Below are 22611 nucleotides of genomic sequence, written 5' to 3' on the forward strand. Positions count from 1 at the left end.
ATGTGCTCAAATGTACAAAAGAAGACTATTCAGTGAGCCAGTAGGCATGCTGAGTGGGAAATACCACACTTGTTTACTCTTCTGTATTGAGTAAGCACTCACTGTATTTGTTGATTATTTCCTAAAAGCTTAGTCTCGGTTACTCAAACTAAACTCTTTGCTTGGAATTATGATTGCTTTTGATTTTCAAACATCTTTATTTTCTTAAATCCATGTCTTTATTTATAATAAGTATGGTCAGTGAGAATATAGAGAGCTATGGCTTAATTTCTTTAAAAATAATGCCTTTTTTCCTTAAACTTTCAGAGAATGCTTCTTTGGTGAAAGGGAAGAAAAAAGTATTTATATGGTCTTTTCACCCTAAGGCCTCTAAACACTGTGGTAGTCCTTTATCAGCAGTGTTTACACTGCATGATTTTGTTTATTTAGATGCTTGCAGAGTGTGCAACTATGGGTCTGGTGGTTGGTGACCAGAATTTGCTTCTCTATATCTATCCTTCTTTTACTTGTATTTAAAGTTTGATTTTGGTATGTTTTTGTTTTCCTCTGAATTACACATAAAGAGTATGTAAACTCTCAAGGGATGTTCCATGAATTGATAATGACAGAAAATTTCTCTCCACTGCACACTTTTCAAGTCGTATGAAGAGCATAGCATAATCCATGCTACAATGTTGGGCTGAAGATGTGGCTCTGTTGCTAGTATACTTACCTAGCATTCACAAAGCCAGGTTCCATCCACACACAGCAAGACCCAGGCATGGTGGAGACATGTTGGTAATCCCAGCAACTGGGTGGTAAAAGCAGGAAAATCAGGAGCACAGGAACCTGTAATATAAACAGCTTTTCCTACCAGAGGAACTTATCGATCTGTATGCCCTCTGTCCTGGAAGGGATGCTAGTTCCTATTTAACTGATAATACAACTTAGCCTGATAGACTCGGAGTTGATAGTTCCTTATTCTCTGTGAGAAATAAATATAAAACCGTTTTGAAGAAAACCCTAAGTGATCTGTCTTTGTTCTCCAAAATGTTGCTATGTGTTCTTGCTCTCGGTGCATCTCCATTTTGAACTCCTGCATTCTTCTTGAGAGCTGAAGTCAACCTTTCTCTCATAAAACTTTTGGAACTAAATCTGTTGAGTCTACCCAGTTAATGACAGTTATAGTCTTGTTTTCTTTTCTTGTTTTTTGTTTAGAGAGTTGGGAAAAACCTTTCTTCTTTGTCTTTCTTTTCATTCTCTTTGGTGACTGCAAGTAAAAGAAAATTGGCTTCAACTAATTTTGACAACTAAGATATGGAAACTAAAAGCTGGATAAACAGGATGATTCTGAATGCACTGGTGTCAACAGAAGAGGATGGCATAAATATTCTTTTAAATATATATTACTGAAAATAAGTTTTCTTTATATAAAATATTCTGATCATAGTTTCCCCTTCTCTAAATCCTCCCAGATTCTTGTCACCTACCCACCCTCCTAACTCTCTGCCCCTTCATTCTCTTTTTTAGAATAAAGCAAATAGGCAAACAAACAAGAATAAAAAAATGAGAAATACACAAAAACACAGTTACAGACACACACGCATATAACAAACACACACAAACCAAACCCCATAAGAACACAAAATAAGAAAACATAATATACAAACAAAAGAGCAGTAAGACAAAAACAAATACCCAAACAAATCAATATGAGACAAAATGCCTGTAAATATATCATTTATACTTCTGAGCATGGGGCCTCCCCTTAAGTGTCATCAATATACCCAGTGGGATTCCATGGACAAAAACCAATTTTCCCCTTGTAAACAGTTGTCCATTTGAGATAGCTTCTTGGTTAGGGATGAAATTTCATGAACACCGCCTCCTGTCAGCTTTGATACCTTGTCTGGCCTGTACCTGTGCAGGTCCTATGTGTGCTGCTACAATCTCTGTGAGTTGATGTGTCTTTAGTCTCATATCTGGAAGACACTGTTTCCTTGGTACCCTGGATCCTCTCTGACTCTCATAAAGTTAATAAAGGGAACTTAGAATTCACAGTTATGAAACAATACACACTTCCCAGTGAGTGGTGGTATGGCAATATGGGTGCAAAAACATTGCTTATCTTTATTTGAGTAGGCAAGCTGGCATAGAAAATTTGTCCTTGACCATGTCTACTCCTAAACTGTTATTTTAAGTTAAAATGGGAATCCTTTTTGTTTCTGTATATGCTTAAGTATAATTCAGGTTTTATTTTTATGTGTGAGTGACTTCATGTATGCTTATATATCACATGTTTGTCTGGTGACTGCAGGAGCCAAAAGAGGGCAACCTGGGACTGAAGATACAGATGGTTGTAAGTTGTGTGACCACTGGGAACAGAACCCATGTCCTCTAAAAGAGCATCAAATGCTCCTAATGGAACCATCTCTGCAACACTTTTTCTATATGTAAAATGAAATGTAACCCCACAGGATTTACTTTGTCTGTTTGCTTGCTTGTTTGTTTGATTGTCTGTGTTTAAAGGATTTAAAGTGATTTACAGAGAGCATAATGAGTGCTGCAAACACCCTTGATTTCAACTTCAATCAAAGCATCATGCAATATCCCAGTCTGCTGACATCCCATCAAACTGCCTTGAGAGGCTCTTTACAGCTCTGCAGACTCCACCTTGAAGGTTATGTAAGCACAGCCTAAGCCTCGACTCATCCCAGCAACCAATATGATACAGAAGCTGTGGAAAGCTCCTGAGAATGTCCTCTGATATAAATGAATAGAAGGGGTGAAATGTTTTGTGGTGCATGGATAATTTTGACAAATGATTACTTTTAAAACATAAACTAAAAGAAAACCAAACCATCCTGGAATTGAAGAAGGACCTCACTAGTGATGATTTACACAGGTCTCCTCCCTTTGCCCCTTTAGGAGGATTACAAAGTAAAATGTGCTGTTACAAATCTCAGTTAGCCATTAACTCGACACACTTGCTTTGCTTTCCCCGGCATTCACCTTTTCAGAAGTTGTTTTCAACAGTCTATTTCAACAGTCAAGGGAAGGATCATTGCTCATTGGGGAACATCTTGGCAATGATTCAACCATTGGGCTATATCTTTTTCTAGGAGCCTACCAGGTGCCAGGCACTGTGCTAGATGCCGGAGTTACAATGATGTCCCCGTTTTTGTCAAGTTCTGTCCTTGAGCTCTTCTCTTTTCTTGACCTCATTTGGACATCGCATTTAGCTTCCATGTGCATAAGTTCCACTTCTACTCTTCACTGTGCCACATAAAGAGCCCCCAGATGCTCCATCAGCATGGAGCATATTCTCGTTGCATGGCTGCCATGTTCATTTACTACGTCCTACAGTGGAATGACTACCCACTTCCTTTATTCTCCTCCCCCGCCCATGTTCCCTGAGTTTGATAGTTAAGGCTCCATTATGGCAACTCTGTCTCAGAAATCATTCTGATGGTTTCACTGCCCAAATATCCTCTGTAATCCAGGTTAAATGCTGGTGCTAAAGGAATATTTATGACACAGAATTTTGTAATCTGGGCTAGAGAGAGCTGTTAAGAGCACTTGGTGCTTTTACAGAGAACTGAGTTCAGTTTCCAGTATCCAATGGAAGACTCTCAATTTTCTGGGAGTCCATCTCCTGAGATATGCCTCCATGGGCACCTGTGCTCACATGCACATATCCATGCATAGATATACCTACAGTCTCATAAGTAAAAATAAAATAAACCTTAGAAAAACAAGGAACTTTGTAATCTATGAAACAGAATTCTAGGTTGGTTCGCATTGCTTTAAGCTATTATGTTTCTATCCAACTGATGAGCTTTTGTTATCCACCTATGCTGTCCAAGATCAGGAAGATTCTGCCTCCTGTCTACATTTCACAATGCTCTGCTTTTGAATTTTCTATGCATCAAACTACTCGAGTTATTCACCATTTCCTTCCATCCAAGCATAGAGAAGACACCCCTCATGCATATTACACCTTTTCCTTGGAGTGCACACCTCCAAACCCATCTTGTCCACTCCTCTCTTGCTGCCAGTAAAGAAGCCATGGGGTAGGAGTAATGGATTCCTCAGGACACTGGATAACTGTCACTTTGTTAAAGAGTTTATCAGCATGCATTTGTGTTTGGAAATTTCCAACCACATGAAAAAGCCAAGAGACCGACAAAAAAAAATGTTTCATATGGGACAAGAGAATAGAAAGTCTTGGGGAACTTTATCAGGAAGGGCCATCCAAAGGGTGCTGGCTTCAGAAATACATAGAGAGCTGTTATTACCATGTGGGCCTTTAGGAAGTCGGGGGCTTTTTATGTGTGGTGAGGAAGACGAACCATGGGATGAAGTCCTTTGTGAGAGGAGCTGGTGAGGAATTATCCAGGGTTGACTGATATGAGAGGGCTGCAGGGGGAAATTATCAGGGCTCAGCCCTCAAGCAACTCTCCTGGACACTGTCCTCACTACAGATTTGCCTACAAGAGAGCAGACAATGCCTTTTCCAAACTGCAAAATCCAAGATCTTCAGGAAAGAGAAAAATGAATAGGCTAATTCTCTTCTTATTTCTTAATAGTTTGCTCAACTTGCATAGACAAAGACTAGCTAACATTTGGAAATAACCCAAGGATTTTCTTTTTTTGTTTGTGCTTGCCAGCACACCTGAATACAGTCAAACTGTTAAGAATTATCTAAGCTGACTTTACAGGTGGCTTCAGGGAGGGACACTTATCTGAATGCTGAAGGGCAAGTCAGCTACAAATACACTTTGTGAAAAAGCCTGACTGATTTTGACATGACACACTGTACTGTAACAATGAATGATCTGAAACGAGAGCCCTCAGGCCTTGGAGTTTCATTGGTGTTAATTTGGAGAACAAGGACAGAAGATTTTTATCTCCAGGCTCCACTATTATGCTTGATTTGGAGGCTCTTTTAAGAAGTCTTATGGGTTGTTATTCAACAGAAACAAAGCAGATATGTTACAGCATATTTCTGTGTGAGATCCAAGATCATTATCTACTCATGAATTTATCTTAGGATATTCAACCTTTGTTAACTCAATTTAAGAAATGAATATTTAAAGTTGTAAGTTGATTTGTTGAATACTTTTACATGATAATTTTCCTTCTGTGTGTGTTTGAGTGTTCTCAAGTTTGATGTGTATTATACTTAATTCCTGCTCTCTCCACCAGTCCCCAAATTTTCATCTCAAAAAATTGCAACTTTATTATCTTACTTACTCAAGGGTCATGACCTTTGTATTCTCCTCTCATTTCCTTTCTTCTCTTCTCTTCTCTTCTCTTCTCTTCTCTTCTCTCCTCTTCATTCTTCTCTTTCCCCTTTTCCTTCCCTTCCTCCTCCTTCTCTCTCTCTCTGTATCTCTCTGTGTCTATCTTGCTCCATCTATCCATCCATCCATCCATCCATCCATCCATCCATCCATCCATCTATCTACCTATCTATCTGTCTGTCTATCTCTGTTGCTGTCTCTCTGTCTCTGTCTCTGTCTCTCTCTCTCTCTCTCTCTCTCTTTCCTCTTTCAAGAGAAGGGTTTACTCTGTGGCCCTGGATGGTCAGAAATTTACACACTCACTTTTCTATCCATAGTTCTGGGATTACAGACACGGCCACTATGTCAGGGTGTTCTCTTACACTTATATCCCACTGTTCAAATGATCAGTGTCCCATTGAAAATAGCTTCAAACGACCCAGAATCAAATTACTTCTCATTCCTTTCACCATCATCTTCCTGATTCAAGCAAGAGTGATCTGTATAGTAGTATGATGGAACACCCTTCTTACTCTATATAGTCTAATCCTCGTAGAGAGCCACCTTTAAAATTCCTTATATTCTGCCTAAAACTTTGTGATAAGCAACCTCCCACATCTGTCACTGTAAAGTCCTTCAAAGTCCTCCAAAAGCTCAGGAAATCCAGATTCTTTCCTCCACATCCCATTTGCATCCCTGACCTCCTAGTACCCATTGACCTTCACACTCCTTGCCTTCGTTTCTCTTCTTCCATCCTGATTCTGAGCCCATAGAAATCAGCTCCAAAGCAAGCAACCCTGAAGTTGGCAGAGAGCACCCCTTTTCTTCAGAGGTCTCCTGTTGGAAGCACAAGCTGTCTCAGGCAAGAAGACCAGCTAAGTCAGTGATGGAGAGGAATGGAAGGCAAGTTCGGGATTCAGAATGGAAATGAAAATAACCATATGCCACTGATAAAAATCATTTCCCAAGCACTTCATATTTATATTTAACAACCTCACATTCCATTAAAGCTACAAACTTCATGTGACCCTTCCTGTGCTATTTAAAAGAGAGACAGGAGTCAGAGAGTTTCCAACAGGAGTGTTTCTCAGCCAACCTCTTAGAAGACATACGTATGAAGAATATGATTCCTAGGCATCCAACCAAAGCTCCCAAGGTGGGAGGGGTTTTTCAGAATTCTGAGAAATTCTGGTTGGCTTTGGCCAGTAATATGCTCTTATCATTGACACCTCCGGCTTATCCAAACAACTGGAAATGATGATAAATTTCCAGAAGATTGTAATGAAGAAATAGAAAGAAAACATCTTTGCAAAGAAAACAAGTTCTGTGAGGCACACATCCATCGAAAAGCATGAAGAAAATTTACCAAAGTAAGCAGTGCTGTATATTTTAAATGACCTTCTATATAGTTCTTTAGTTAAAAGAAAACAACTAAACAAACACAAAACATCCATGGTATGAGTCAGTAGTGGCTTCTCAGCAGAGGTCTGGGGACTGTCTGGGACCGACTCATCCTTTAAAAACATGGAGAAGGAAATCTATGGCACATGGATATTCCCAGTGAGCCATCTGAGAAGCAAGACCAGGAAGGAGAACAAACTGGAGAGGAGTTCTCCATTAACAGCACAAAGCCAGTGTCAGATACCCCTCCTAAAAGCACAGGATGGTGTCAAAAGTCTGTGGAAGTAAAGCAGCATTACTGACATTAAACTTCATGGCTCAGTGGTCAAGAGCACCTGATGTTTGAAAAAAGAGATAATTCACATGCTTAGGGTTGGTTTTAAGTTGTATAGGGTTGGGTATAGAAGGTGATGGTCAGGCTTGGGTATCTCTAGGTAAGTTTAAGGGTGTAGATGGGAAGGGTATGGTTAGGATGGGATATATGTATCTTTTTGTGAACTAATTTTAGCAACCAATAGCTATAGATAACTTAAATTATTAGATTCTTGTATGTTGACCTAGTAGGGTCTTCTTTCTGTTTACTATGTTTTGCACACAAATTTAAAACACATACACACTCTCTCTTTAGAGTGTGTGTGTGTGTATATATATACATATATATGTACAACTTAGGATATTTTATTTTGCACTTTACAGTTCTAACTCTAACTCTAACTCTAGTCAAAACATTGCAGTTCTATCTGTTATTGAGATATAGTACACAAAGTTATATTTTTGAAATCATTGTCCTTGCTAAATTATTTTGGGAAGCTTCAGCCATTGTATAACTATGTTTCTGAGAATTGCAGATTATAGTTACCCATGTTTCTTATACCTATGAGGTTAGTCAGACATAGATATTTGATCTTCAAACACTTCAAAGACCTACAGGATATGGCATTTAAATGTTTTAATATTGTATTCCATTGACATGAGACACAATTTCTCCTTACAGCACCAAGCTATTCCCAAGAGAATGTTGGACACGGATGACACTTCTTCTGGTATTCATTCTGTCCTTAGCTACTGGCCTCTTAGGCAAAGAACTACCTCAACCACTGACTTTGGACTTGTTATCCTACTGTGCTTGTAGGAGACAAACTTAGAGACTGCTAAACCCTGCCAAATCAGGGAAAGACAGTCTGTCAACTTCCCTACTTCTGTGTTGATCAGTCAGATACTCTAGGCTTTAGCCAAAGCTGGTTGCCCCTATGCTGCTGTGAGACTTTGGGTGACTGTCCAGGTAGCCTGCTGTTTCTGTCTTTGCTGGCACCTGTTGGAAGTCGCTTGCCTGCCCTTCCTGCCCACCCTAGTATTGTTACCTTCCTTCTCAGGTCCTTGATGAGGTTAAAGATTAGATTGTCACAGTTATTGTCCTCTCTTCTTAAATACAAATATTAGATACAAGGCTTAAACTTTCCAATTTAGGACAACTTCGTAGAATCTCTGTTATGCCTTTATCCTGTGACTGGACATATAGTTCTTGCCAATTGCTCTTTGTTGGGTTACTGACAATAGGTCTTAATTGTGTATATTTTTACCTTTCCTTCTTCTGGAGCAAACTTGATATTTTCTATCATTGTACATAGTTTTGTATCAAGCCTATACCTTTTTCTTTAGACTAAAAGGAGAATTGTAGTGAATGATCTACCTCCACACCTGTAGCACTGATCATACCTTTTAGATGTGGTCACAGGTGCTGACATGTCTGGTGAAAAGGAAAAGGTTGGGGGTCGGAAGTCCCTGGAAGCCCCTTTGGTTAAGCAGAGAGCATCTGGGGACAAGGTCTGTCTCCTCAGAGCAGGAACGCCGCAGCAGTTACTTATTGCTTTCCATGTAAGTTATTTACTAATAAACTCCACTTCAATTTGCTGTTCTGGTGAATCCATATATCCATGCCATTAGATGTTCCTGCAGAAGACTGTGGTTCGGTTCTCAGAACCCACTAAGATGGTTCCCAACCACCTGTAACTCCGGGAACCCTATACTTTCTTCTAGACTACATAGGTATCTACACATACATGATATGCACACATAAATAAGAATAACTCTATTAATAATCAATGTTAAAAACATTCACTTGTTTGTCAGATACATGTGATTTTTATTTTTGCCTAATTTCATTTATCAAAGTAAACTTTCTCTGTTGATTGAAGTCATTTTGAACCCTATTCACAAAATAATACTACTTCCTTATAATTTTTATAAACTCTTGACTTCGAGTTTCTTGAGATTCTTATCCATAATGTGAACTATTTAAACATGGGGTTTATTTCTTCTCATAAGCATTTTGCATCAAGTAATGCATGTACAGGTTTGAAATATGGAGTGGAACTAAAGGAGTTAAAACACAAAACAACAGTCTCTCTCCCTCCCCCACTCCCATCCACTACATCTTCTCTGATCCTCAAGAAATCATACTTTTGTCAGCTCTCTTCCAGATCTCTGTAAAACTTTGTGCTAGCTTTTAATTCAATAATTAGAATCGCATTATCAACTTCTTACAATGTGTTATAATTCAACTCATTTGCACATCTATTTTGGGCATTTTTGTCTTTCTCTTAGTAGCCTTTGTTAAATTTTTTTTCAAGAAACTACAAAATATTATTTCCTGACTATGATTCAGGATTCTTCCACATTGCCAAGCATTTATACCTATATATTTACAGTGTCAAGTTTGGTAGTATTTTATTCTACTTTATCAATAAATCTTACATTTTACATGCAATTTGTTCTTACTTTATCTGATACCTTTTGAGGACTTGTATTGCTACAAAAGGGAAATTCATTGACAGTAATTAAACAAATGTCTAGGGTCACACACCAGTAAGAGTTTTAATTATATGTGATTAACAGTTGTAAACTATCTCTAGGTTGTCTGTTGAAGTTTTTAACGTAAATGACAATATGACAGTGTTGACTGCTGAAGCCAGCAAGGTACCATTACTACAGTTTGCTTCCATTTTTTGTGCTATGTTGACAGTTCCTAGGTGTCTGTCTTACATTGTTTGCATTCTGCCCACGAGCATCTTTTAACATCATAAGGGTAGCACTAAATCTCTCGGTTTTTTTCTTTCTTTTCTTTCTTTCTTTCTTTCTTTCTTTCTTTCTTTCTTTCTTTCTTTCTTTCTTTCTTTTTCTAAGCTATCCATTATCCTGGTGCACAGAGTCTGGTTTCAGCCTATGACTGCTTCCTGCTCAGTCCCCTGCAAAGTTGGGTCATCTGTCTCTTAGATCTCATTTTCCTCTGTCTCGGGTTAATGTACATTCACTGTGAGATAACATATATCTTCAATATGCTCTAAGAAATAGCAGCAGAAGTTTGGTGAGACAGCTCAGCCAGTGAAAGTGCTAGCTGGGCCAACCTGATTACCTAAATCCAATCTCTGGAACCCACCAAAGAAAGAGAACTCATTCATCAATCAATGCTGTCTTCCGACTTCCATATGTGCACCATGACACACTTGTGCCCACACTCATACATACAATAATAAACATTTAAACATTTATTTATTTTTATGTGTGTTGCATATATGTGCACCACACACATGCAAGAACCAGTAGAAGAAGTTACTGGATCCTCTGGAACTAGCATTACAGTTGGTTTTGAGCTGCCCCTTGTGGGTACCAAGGACCAAACCCCAGGGCTTTGCAGGAGCTATAAGTACTCTTAGTCAATAGACCATCCCACAGCCCCATAGACTATTTCTTAAAAAAAAAAAAAAAAAGGAATAGCAGCAGAAAGCATCTTTCAGGGGCCTTATATTTTGGAAGTCCTGAAAATGTTCTAAAAAATGATTTAACGCCTTTGGGATTCTAAGTGTCACTTGAAACTTGAAAACCTTGTTCAGATGCTTTCTAGCCCCTAAAACAGCTGATCAGATGATCAAGGCCATCCGCATTATTTGTTGATGCCCTGCTTATTCGTGGTCAACTGCTGGCATAACAGTATCTTTGGTGTTCTGAAGCTTCTGGGAAACACTATGCTAGGTGTAAACACAGGCATAATAATAAAATCACTGAATGATGCATGAATGTCATTTCTCTGTGTTCTCATTTTTTTTCTTGTTTATGCTAGATGTGCTGCGCAATCTTTTCCTACCCCTCATTCACCACTGTTTTTGTTTTCATTTTTAGTTAACTTTAAGGTTTCTACAAATTTTACTGTTTTCTACCTATTATTCATTTTTGCATTATTTATTGTTTTATGTATGCACATCTTCTCTAGTACTATTTTACAAGTTTTTCCTTTCTAAATTCTAAATTAGCCGAGTTTCCTCCAAATCCCTCTTTTTCCTGTTAAGTTTGGTCTTTCTCTTTGTTGTTTCTATATTTCCTCCTGCCCAGCAGCCACCGTTTTTGGTTTATAGAAGCACAAGCAAAGAGAAGTGTCTGAGAACTTTGTGAGGGTAGACACAGCCTGTCAACTGGCAAGCAAGCAGGAAGCCAGTTCTCACAGGAGGGGATTCCAAAACAAGGCAAGACAAAGGGCATCTGATGCAGCCTTTCCTGCTTGTCTTGGCCCTCTTTCAACTGTCTGTCTACTGTGAGCAAAAATCCTTCTTCCTTCTCTCATTTATTGTTGGTTTGCTGATGGTATGCGTGTCTGGATGCCAGGACTTGCTTATGCTCGTTAGGGACACTCGTGCCAGGTACATGCCCTTTATCTGTTCTTCAATGCACATGCTCTTCTGTGTCCCCCATTTTACTCTTTCCATCCACTGACTTGTGACTCTAAGAGCCACATATCTCTTGTGTTTACAAGACTGATGGGTGGCCTGCTTGCAATCCTGGCTGCTCCAATTTCAAGCTCTAGCTTGTCTCATTCCAGGCTGATAAACACTACTCATCTTTGTACTTTCAGAAAGCAATGATCTCGCCTTACTGGGGATGACTCCCTAACCTCTCTCTTCTTATCCCATGCTTTCATCATTTCTGTTAGTGTTCCCATGGTCAGTTTTTCACTCACAGAATATGCTGTGTTGTGGCTTGACTATTAGACACTTCTTGTCGATTTTTTTTTCTTTCCTCAAAATGTACCTTCACTTTTCAGGAACTGAACAAATTCCTTTCTGGTTCTTCACATTGTGCTTTCACCTCAATTTGATAAAATCAGAATTGTTTCTTGTCAGAGGCTATTATAATCATTGTTGGTTATAGCAGAAGTGGAGGCTGGGCGCCACCACACTTGCTATCGCAGGGGAGGTGGGTTCTGGGCTACCTTGGATGGGATGTTTGATTTCTTGTGTTATTTGTATAAAACCTCCTGACTCTTTAAAACCATTTCTCAAAAAGATTTATTCAATTATATACAAATAGTAGACCAAAATTTCCAAAGTTCTCTATTGAAACTGAATTTGGGATGACAATCTATCCTCCAAGAAGCCATTAGGTTCAGTCACCTGTCCTGGAGAAGTGTAGTGACAGAGCCAAATTAATAGTAAAAAGCAGAAAGGGGGATTCACTCAATGTGGCGACTTTGGGAAGAAGGATAAAGAGACCTAGTGACCCCACTTCAAGTCTGTATTCAGGTCCTAAAGTTTAAGTAGAGGGTAAAAGATAAGCACATCTAAGCAGTAATGGTTTAAGCATAGTACCCTCTCCTTTTCTGAGTCTAGTCTCTCCAGCAATGTGGTCTGACAAGCTGTCAGTGCTGTGTGAAATCTCTTTCAAGAAGTCAAGTTTCTCCTCGGGCTAATGAAGACCTCCAGCCTGTTTCTCCTCCCATCAGGAGATTCCTGGAGGGATATCCAGTTTCTTAGGGTTCATTGTTTCACTAGTCTGATGGTCAGGCTGAGGAACACAGCCATCTTTCTGCAATTAATTTCACGTATGCCAGGGTAGTAATATTATCAAACTACTTGAGTCTAGCTATCCATATACAGAAGGGGCCGTGATTAACAGGCATACGATCAGGATGTTGCTGAGCTCTTTGTCTCCACATTCAGTGAGACAGAAAACCCTCCTGTGATGTAAATCCACAGGAGGGCAGTTTTTGCAGTGGTGTGATGTGCTATCATTTTCAGACCTTACACAAGGGAATGCATATAGCCCTTGTGCTAATCACGTATCTTATAACTCCTAGTCAGTCGTGCCAATAAATTACTAATATGATAAATTCCTCCAGTATGATATTGGAAATTTGCACTTTTAAGTGTATAAGTTCACAGAGTTTCTACTTGAAGTATGACTTGGATCTCCTGGCCAGAAATCTGTGGGCTTCCTGCCAGATCTCTCTCACTTAGGCAAGATTTACTGCAGTAAGGGAATTCTGCAAGCCTAGGGTGTATCATCTGGCAAAGCTTATTGAAATGGAACCAGGCCCTCTGATTCAGAGAACTGACCTGAGGCCAGCGATCTTCACCAAATTGTTATCATTACAGTATTCGGAACCTCTTTGAGAATCTTACACCAAAGCATCAAGGAGGAAGAGGCATATTCAGTAATATAGCTGAACCTTCTAATAAGGGTCATAAGAGGAAGTAGACCAGAGAAAATAAACAAATGCTGTCTAAAGTATCTTTCATTAGGCTTAAATAGATGGTAATTCTTCACGCTAGCCATGTAAATGAACCAAAGAATATGGACAGATGTCATTATCAAGTTCATTTCATTTATTTAAAAAAATAACCCTTTCATTTAGATAAAGACCATTTAACTACTAAAAAGGCTAAGGCGGTTTGAATAAGAATGTACCTCCTATGGGTTTATACATGTGAATGCTTAGTCACCCGGGAGTGGAACTCTTTGAAAGGATTAAAAAGATTATAAGGTATAGGCTTGTTGGAAGAAGTGTGCCACTGTCACTCAGGGTGGGTTTTGAGGTTTTAAAACCTATGCCAGACTCAGTCTCTTCTCTCTCTCTCTCTCTCTCTCCCTCCCTCCGTCCCTCCCTCCCTCCTTCTCTTTCTCTCTCTCTCTCTCTCTCTCTCTCTCTCTCTCTCTCTCTCTCTCTCTCTCTCTCTCTCTCTCCCTCTCCCTCTCCCTCTCCCTCTCCCTCTCCCTCTCCCTCTCCCTCTCCCTCTCTCTATACAGATCAGTATATAGATACATCTCAGCTACTTCTCCAGCGCCACATCTGCCAACTGCCATGATCCCTGCCATGCTGATAATGGACTGATAACGGAAGCCTCTGAAACTATAAGCAAGCTCCCTGTTAAACGTTTTCTGTTACAAGAGTTGCCATGGTCATGGTGTCCCCTCACAGCAATAGAATAGTGCCTAAAACAAAGGCCAATTCTTAAATGTCAATATTTTTTTTTGGTTGTTGGATGTAACACAAATAATAAAAGCTGAAGATCAGAGAAGCAAAGCAGCCAAGCCACCAAAGAACTCTTACCTCTACCGAGACTGGGGAAGTCCTAGCCGCAGTGTGTCTGGAGAGCAATTTCCAGTTCTGAGACCCTGCTGCTGTCTCTGTACCTCTCTAGTGTTGGGATTAAAGGCTTGCACTACCAGCACCAGTCTTCCATGGACTTCTATGGCTTACTAGTATGGCTGCTGGGATTAAAGGCTTTTACCACTACTGCCTGGGCTCTATGGCTATGGCTGGCTTTGCATACTGCTCTTCAGGCAATCTGTTTTAGATCATAAACAATATGTCACCACAATTGGATAAAATATTAATTTTATAGCGTAATGTACCTTGTCTGTATGGATAAATGAGTTCCTCTTAAATGCAAGAGGTATATAACCTCAGTCTGACCCTCATGAATAAATATCAGCCTCCATGTGTGCCTTTTTTTTTTTTTTTGCCAGAATAGCTTCTTCTGTGAACCCCTTTATGTTAGCTCATTGTGTCAGGGCAAGTTACAGATTCATAGACAACACAGGCAAGAAGCGTGTTGGAACTAGAAAGCATTTTCTGTTGTCAGTCAACCATTTCATAGACAGAAAGGATCACCAAGGGGAGCTGTGTGGTTGAACACAAATATTCAAATCAAGGCAAGATTACATTCAGGCTATTAGACTCACTGAAGAGAAGCCTGGTTTTTTCACCATTAGAAATGTGGGCAGGTAGAAACCCGCCAGCTCAAAGTGTGATGTAAGTAAAGGTGACAGAAGTCTTTGTTAAATCTCTGGTGCTGGATTGGTTCCTCTTCCTTCAGTGTCTATTCCCCAGACAGGCTCTTATGATGGCTTTATAGATATTAATTTCTGCAGGGAAGTCACTCAGTCTGATTGAAAGGTCTGATGCGATTGAGCCCCAAATACCCATGGCCAGACGCCAGATGAAATTTCCCCTAAATATGAATGCCTTGACTGTTTCTGCAGTCGCAGACAAGGGCTACTTCAACTTCACCCCCCTTCCACCCGGTCCTTCTGCTGGTTAGCGGAAGTCCTTGGCTCCCTTCATCTACGCCGCTTTTCTAGCGTCTCTTCCGTGCTTACACATGCGCAGTCCGTGTTGAACAGCCATATTGTTGTCCAGTGCCATGGCATAGTGCTTCAATCTGCTGAGCCAGCAGCTTTTAAAAGACATTTTACCCCAAACTGACTAAAGGCTATGTAGACATAGAAATCGCTTCGCTTTTGTTACTCAAACAGGAGAGAGGGGAGGGGAAAGGGGGGAAAAGGGAAATAAAGTTGCCCCAGCAGGGCTCTTCTGAAGTAACAGAAGAGTTTCACTCTGAGTTTAGAAATCCTGTGTGTCTTATGACTTGCTTTTAAAAATTATGTTGTAACATAGTAAATAAAAACTAGAGCCAAATCAAGAGAAAAGTGGTCATTGGTGCATGTTACAGAGTGGTAACAGCATTCCATGATTGTACACCTGTGTGTCGATAGAGCACCTATTTATGCCCCTTAAAATAGTGTTTACGAGGTGCCCACTCTGACCTAGGCACCAAGTAAAATAAAGGTTCCCATCGAACGCCAAATTTATCTCACCAAAGCTTAGAATTTGAAGAATGTGATCTAATTTATACCTGTCACTGTCACTTGAATTTATTCATTTTATCTTACAAAGAAAGTTTTTCATGCCCTGCCTTTTACTGCTAGAGAGAAAAAAATACTTCCCGTGTTTTCAAAATCTTTTATAAGGGCTCATTGTTTAATGCAGTCTCTACACCATAATGCAATCTGGGATGAGTTTGGCAGCTGAGGCTTTATAGTCAACTTATGGAATAAAGCAGGCAAAATATGTACCACCATAAATACGTTTATGATTTTAAATGGAGCATTTTATCCATAGGTAGGGAAGAAACTATTCGTATTTGTTGTTAATACTAATGGCCAACATTGGAGAGGTGTGATATCAGGGAACGTGACACAAAATATGGACAAGCAAAATATTTGCATCGGTCATAATCTTTTTCTTTGTATTACAATAAAGAATGAATTTACCCATCGTCATTCTGCAATACTTTCATATTTTTGAAAGATTATTTTGCTTCGCCTGCTCAGTGGCTCCTCTGGGTCTAGGAAAAGGAAGGTGCAGTTCCATGGGAAATCTCTAAAAAGCAGTCTACCACATAGAACTGACACAGAAAGGAATGGAGGAGATCATTGAACCCCTGAGAGAAAACTAAGTCATGTCAAATAAATAGTTTAAATAACAGTATTGATACAAAGAATCTGGAGGACATAGGTAGTTTCCTTGTGGCACCCATAAATCACAGGGACAGCTGTCCAACTTCATGCCCCTAGCCCTGAGCTACAGAAATTACACTGTGACTTCTAATTGGATGCCCTTCCACTGCATTATAAATGATTTCTCTTCAGCAAGAATTCTGTTTGCTTGTTTGGTTCTATTTTTCAAAACAGGTTTTCTCTGTGTAACAGCTCTGGCTGTCCTGGAACTCACTTTGTAGACCAGGCTGGCCTTGAACTCACAGAGATACACCTGCCTCTGTCTCCTGAGTTCAGGGGTTAAATGTGTGTGCCACCACCACCCAGTGCCTGAATATTTTGTTGTTGTTGAAAGCACTTTGGTAGGATGTTTTTACAAAGGAAGCAAAGGATGAGATCTAGTATTCATCCTAGATAATTCCTTTTTTTATTTATTCTTCTCTCACACAGTACATGTTGACTACATCCCCTTCCTCCACCCCTTCCTATTCCATACCACCCCCTCCCCTCTCATGCAGATCCCGTCCTTTTCTGTTTCCCTTTATAAACCAGCAAGTCTCTCAGGGATATCAATCAAGCTTGGCATATCAAGATGCAATAAGACTAGGAACAAACCCTCATATCAAGACTGAACAAGGCAACCCAGTAGGAAGAAAGGAGTCCCAAGAACAGGCACACACACACACTCCCACTGTTAGCAGTCCCACAAAAACCTCAAGCTGAACAGCACAACATATTTGCAGAGGACTTAGCGCAGACCCATGCAAGCACTATGATTGTTGCTTCTGTCTCTGTGAGCCCTAAGAGCTCTGTTTAGTTGATTCTGTGGACTTTGTTCTTAAGGTATCCTCTACGCTTCTTGTTCCTATAATCCTTCCCTGCCCTCTTCCACTGGGGTTCCCTGAACTCCATGCAGTGCTTGGCTGTGGGTCTCTGCACCAGATAGAATTCTTTAGCTTTATTCTTCAAGATTCAAGCAGGGCAGCTGTAACTTAGAGCAACTGTTCAGCAGAGAAATGAAAGTAGACACAAAGGTGTGAAAGGTTGGAAGGAATAAAAAGGAAGAAAGTCTCACTAATATTCCATGCTCTGCCCCTGGCTAAAGTACACCCTTGGCCCTCTCATTTCCAGATCCACTTTTCAGGTACTAACAGCACACAGATCAAGAAAACTGACAAAAGCATTGTTATTCTTTTTAAGCATCTACTAATCTGAAATCCGGAATAGTTGGACTCCCTGATCTAAAAATTAAGGACAGTGTTTAGAAACAAAAACTTATGCTTTATGGAAAGAAAGAAGCAAAGTTGGTCAACTTTTTGTGTGAGTGATTTTCTAACTGTCTATGAATTAAGATTTAACCTGACACAATTTAAATGCAACCAAAAAGCTTTTCTCAGCCATTGCTATACAACCATAAAAAGTTAGCTGCTAAAACTAAATTGAAGTTTTCCAATAATGTAAGTTACTGAAAATATTCTATCCAATAAAATTACTTAACATATTTTTGGGAGTGGGGGGGGAGTGACAGACAACAGCACCAGAACTTCCAAAAGTGGAACCAATGCTGTGAAAGGCTACTAACTAGATGGGTCAAATGATGCCATCTATCACCTGCATTAAATGTTCTGCTGTTGTTCTCATTTGATACCACTTCAGGCCAAAATTACATTCATCCCATCCAGAATTTGTGTAATGCTCATCCTCCATTTAAACAGATTTGAAACTAAATGGGTACAGGTCTAGTGGGTGCAGACTGAAATACAGAGGAGTGTCTTCTCACCAAAGGTAAGGTTAAATCTGAGCTGAGTCACAGTATCCTACGGTGTCCACGCTCAACGCTCAACATGTCCTTACCAATGATGAAGGAAACTGAAAATTGTATGGAGATAAGTATAAGGATGAAGAGGAGAAGGAGGAGGAGGGAAGGAAGGAAGGAAGGGAAGAAGGAAGAGAGGGAGGGAGGGAGGAAGGAAAAAGAAATAAAAAAATCCTCTGATTAGAGATACCTAGAAAATCCATGTAAAGAATTGTAGTTTGGCTTTGTCTTGAATTATCTACTTATAATTCTGTAGAGTTACAACTTGTTTTATCTGTGAAGTCTTTAGAATAAGAGATAAAGGATGCTATTTAGAGGCAGGCTTATTGAACATCAGCTAGAAAGGGTTAGTGCATATAGGAAACACAAATATGGACACTCAGAATATTTTCTTCTTTCTTCTGACTCCTTTACTGAGAATCTTCAAAGCAGCCTTCAGGCCAGCTAGGGGCTCCATAGCATGCCTATCTCCCAATGTCAACAAACTTATCTGGGCAAGTAGGGATGAATGGGTTCACAGTGTTATCCAATCAGCAGATGACCTAAATAGAAGTCTGACTTCTCCCTAGCAAAAAGGAATTTGACAATAGATGGCCTTTAAATCTGAATACTGACACTGTATTTTTCCTGTGTGTATAGGCAGATTTTTGAAATGGCACCATCGGTAATTTCAAGAGCATGTTTCTTAGAATTAATCATTTGATATCTGTCTAGCACCCATATCTACATACACTCTATTGGTCTGTTACCCAGGAGAAGTCTGGTCAATAATGTAGTTAAATTGGAAACACAGAAGCTCACAGTCCTCATTTCTCTGGACCTTCTTCTATAATGTAAAGAAGCTGGCCAAGATGTCTATGTTCCCACACACCATGATTCTTTTTAATGAGATGGTGGATTTTTCTAACATTTCCATCAGTAGTTGTATTTGTTGTCTGTTATGATGATGTAACCAATCAATCCCAAATCAGTGACTCAACAGGACACATTTATTACCTTAGTTCTTGTGGGTTAGGAGTTTAGGGACATGACTAGAGTCTCTGCTCAGGGCCTCAAAAGGATGAAATCAAGATGTCATTTGGGAGGGCAAAGGGAATGGCTTAGTGGACAAGAGTGCTTGCTATGCAACATGAATATCTGGGTTTAAATCCCTAGTACTCATGTAAAATCTAGGCACGACCTCATGTACCTGCAACTGTTGTGTTGCTCTGAGGAGGTTGCTGGCCATCCAATCTAGCCAAAGCTAGTGAGTTCTGGACTTAATGAGAGGTTCTGTCTCAAGTAGAGGAAGACACCTGACATCTGCCTCTGACCTCCATACACTCACAAATGAGTAAGTGCATGCCTGTAATCATATATGTATAGCACATACATGCACATGCATGATTATATAAGCATAACACATACAGGCACACACACACTCCCCACTTGTGACTGTGAGGTTAACTAAAGCCTGGGGTTCCTTTCCAAATTCATAAGTCCTCTGTGAGGAAAAATACCTGACTTACTGATTTGTGTCTTTGGAACTTACTTAAAAATCTCAGCAGGTCAGATCATACTGTGCAATGCAACATGATGAAAATCTCTTACATTCTGGAAGACTGAAACTTTTGCAGAACCTCACAGTCAAAGTTAATAATATGCCTTAAAGTCACATAAGACTTAAGACTTCTGTTCTATTATTTTGCCAGCCTGCTTGTTTAAGCTACTTTTAAGAGAACAATGGAGCAACCAACCTTACTAGCCTTAAATTTCCTATGTGATCAGCTTTTACAGTCTAAGTTGATATATAGCTGTGATTTTACATCATATACTCTTTCATACCTCAGAGGAAGAACAATGAATGTGCACCATTTGTCAAAAGAAACAAATGCAGAGGTTAAACGAATCCTCTAAAATCTACTGTAATGTAACACTTATGAATATTGGCTGATAAAAAATGATATTTATTCTCTGGGTCAGTTGGAATAACATGGAGCCATTGACTTAATTCATTGTGAAACTCCCTTAAATATTTCTGTAAAGTACACCATTCCGTCCCCATGTAATGCTTTCTGTGCTATTCAATAAATTCAGATCAAAGGTTTTTCCTAGGGACAGACACACAGAGGCACAGACAGAAACAGACAGATTCATAAGACAGCCTTTAGGCAGGCATAGATTCAAACGTATGTAACAGACAGACAGATAGAGGACAAGAGACACAGGGATAATGAATTAGAGACTTAAAATCTGAACTTTCTCTTGGTTAAATAACTACTCCAAAGGGGAATTCTTTTGTTGTTTTATTTGTGACACCTACGTGTTACTGGTGCTTTTGAGCTAATCGCTAATGTGTTTGATACATGTGACTCTCAAGAAGAAATGACATATAAGACATGCATACCACAGGGCAAGAATCCGGACAACTTAGACTTCTGCCTCGTTCTGCAGCATAAACAGCCTAGCGTTAGCCCTAAAGTTACTGTTACATGGTCATCCTTCTTAAATGTCCATCAGAGGTATTTAATATGTGGCCAAAACTGAGCTGTTAGGTCATTTTAGACTGCTATTTAAACATTAATCTGATTCACCTTGTTATAAACAGATCTCATAGAAAATGGAGATGCAGAGCTAGAAAAAGTGAAAATTTGAAGAAATGGTTCACATGTCTGGAAATCAAGGAAGTCCAAACACAGTAAATTGGGTGAATAGGCTTCAAACCAAGGGAAGAGATATGGCTATATGATTTTTTAAATAAATTTTGTTCATTGACAGTTTTCTTCATATACATGATATTTCTCCCCTATCCATTCCAGCCCCACTTTTTAAGTATAAATTTTCCCCATAATCATTACCCTTTGTTTGTATTCCAGAGTTTTACTAGGTATTTATTACAGTCTGGTGTCCTCACTAGTGGATATATGCCTGGATATTATGCCCCATCACCTTCCTGGAATCAGTCCTTTGCCAACAAATTAGTAAATTCTAGAGCCCGGTGAGCTCCTTCCTCACACCTAGTTGATTATTGGGGGACTGAACTGTGTGAGCTCAATATGAATAGACAGCTTTTGTGAGTTCATGATTGTCATGTTGCCTTAACTAGGGCTTCATGGTTGTTAAGAGACACTGTGGCCATGGCAACTCTTATAAAGCATTTAATTGGGGCTGGCTTACAGTTCAGAGGTTTAGTACATTATCATCATGGCAGGTGGCACGCAGGTAGGCATAGTTCTGGAGAAGAAACTAACCATTCTACATCTTGATCCGCAGACAACGGAAAGTGACCTGAGTACCACAGTGTGAATAATTTGAGGATAGGAGACCTCCAAGCCTGCTCCACACAGTGGTACATTGCCTCCAAACAAGGCTATGCCTACTCTAACAAAGCCACACCTCCTGCTACTGTCATCCCTAATAAGGAACCTTTTTTTTTTTCAAACCACCATGCCTGGCTATTCTTGGAAGGTGGCTTTTACAGTACTGCTCTCTACATATTGATAATGACTTTCTTTACAGCCCTCAGCACCTTGTATAGCCTTGGGTCTATGTATTCAGTTTCATTCCCTGGAAAAGGAGGATTCTCAGATTAAGGCTGAGCATTAATTATTGTCTGAATTCTAGGGTTAGAATCCCTTCTCTCTGGACCCTCTCATTTCTTTTTCTCTTAAGAATTTCAACTGATTGAATGAAGGCTACCCACACATAGAAGAAAAATCTTTTATTTAAAGTCGAACAATTTAGATGCTAGTCAGTCTCATCCAAAAATAAATCTTCAAAGTAATATCTGTATTTGTTTTGACCAAACAGCTTAGTGTCAATAACATAGAGAGGATGACACATGAAATCAACCATCATGGACTATATGCAAAAAGGGAATGGCCACTTTAAATTCTAACTGTTTGCTCTATTTACAAGATTTTGGATTTTTTAAAAATGTCCCTTGATTTTTTTTCTTAAAATGTTCTTTTGCACATACATGAAAAGTTCTAGAGGTTAACATGCCACAATCTATTTATCTAAAATCCAACTCTACTAATAAATCAATGCAAAATATTCTGTGGGTTTTTCTTTTGTTTTTAAGATATAAAGTTCTGAAGATACTATTAAAATGAGAATACTCTGATATGAGTGCCATAGACCTGAGGAATTTGGTATATTCCCTCTTCATTTTTGTGCGATATTTAAGTACGTGCATATTCATATATAATATCAGGCTCTGTTGTCCAGATTTTTAAGCTTTGTGTAAGCATCATTCTCTTACATTCAGTGAGTGGTAACTCAGCTACAGATTGACTGATCTAAAATGGAGCCAACCAAGCAGCTTAGTAGAATAGGCTGTGGGTCATCTATGCCATGTGTGTCTATTATGGGTTGGGCTGAAAGGGAAGAGGGCTTTGGGCTTTGCTCATCTTGCAGTTCAGCAGAGCACTGGAGTATGGGAAGAAAGATGCAATGAGCATGGAGGCCACTGCTGTTCCCTCCCGCTTCACATGGCACTAAGCCAGTGAAATGGTGAAATCTAATTTCAATTGGATAGAA

The sequence above is a fragment of the Mesocricetus auratus genome, unplaced genomic scaffold (assembly GCF_017639785.1).
Source record: "Mesocricetus auratus isolate SY011 unplaced genomic scaffold, BCM_Maur_2.0 Super-Scaffold_100020, whole genome shotgun sequence".
Taxonomy (NCBI): domain Eukaryota; kingdom Metazoa; phylum Chordata; class Mammalia; order Rodentia; family Cricetidae; genus Mesocricetus; species Mesocricetus auratus.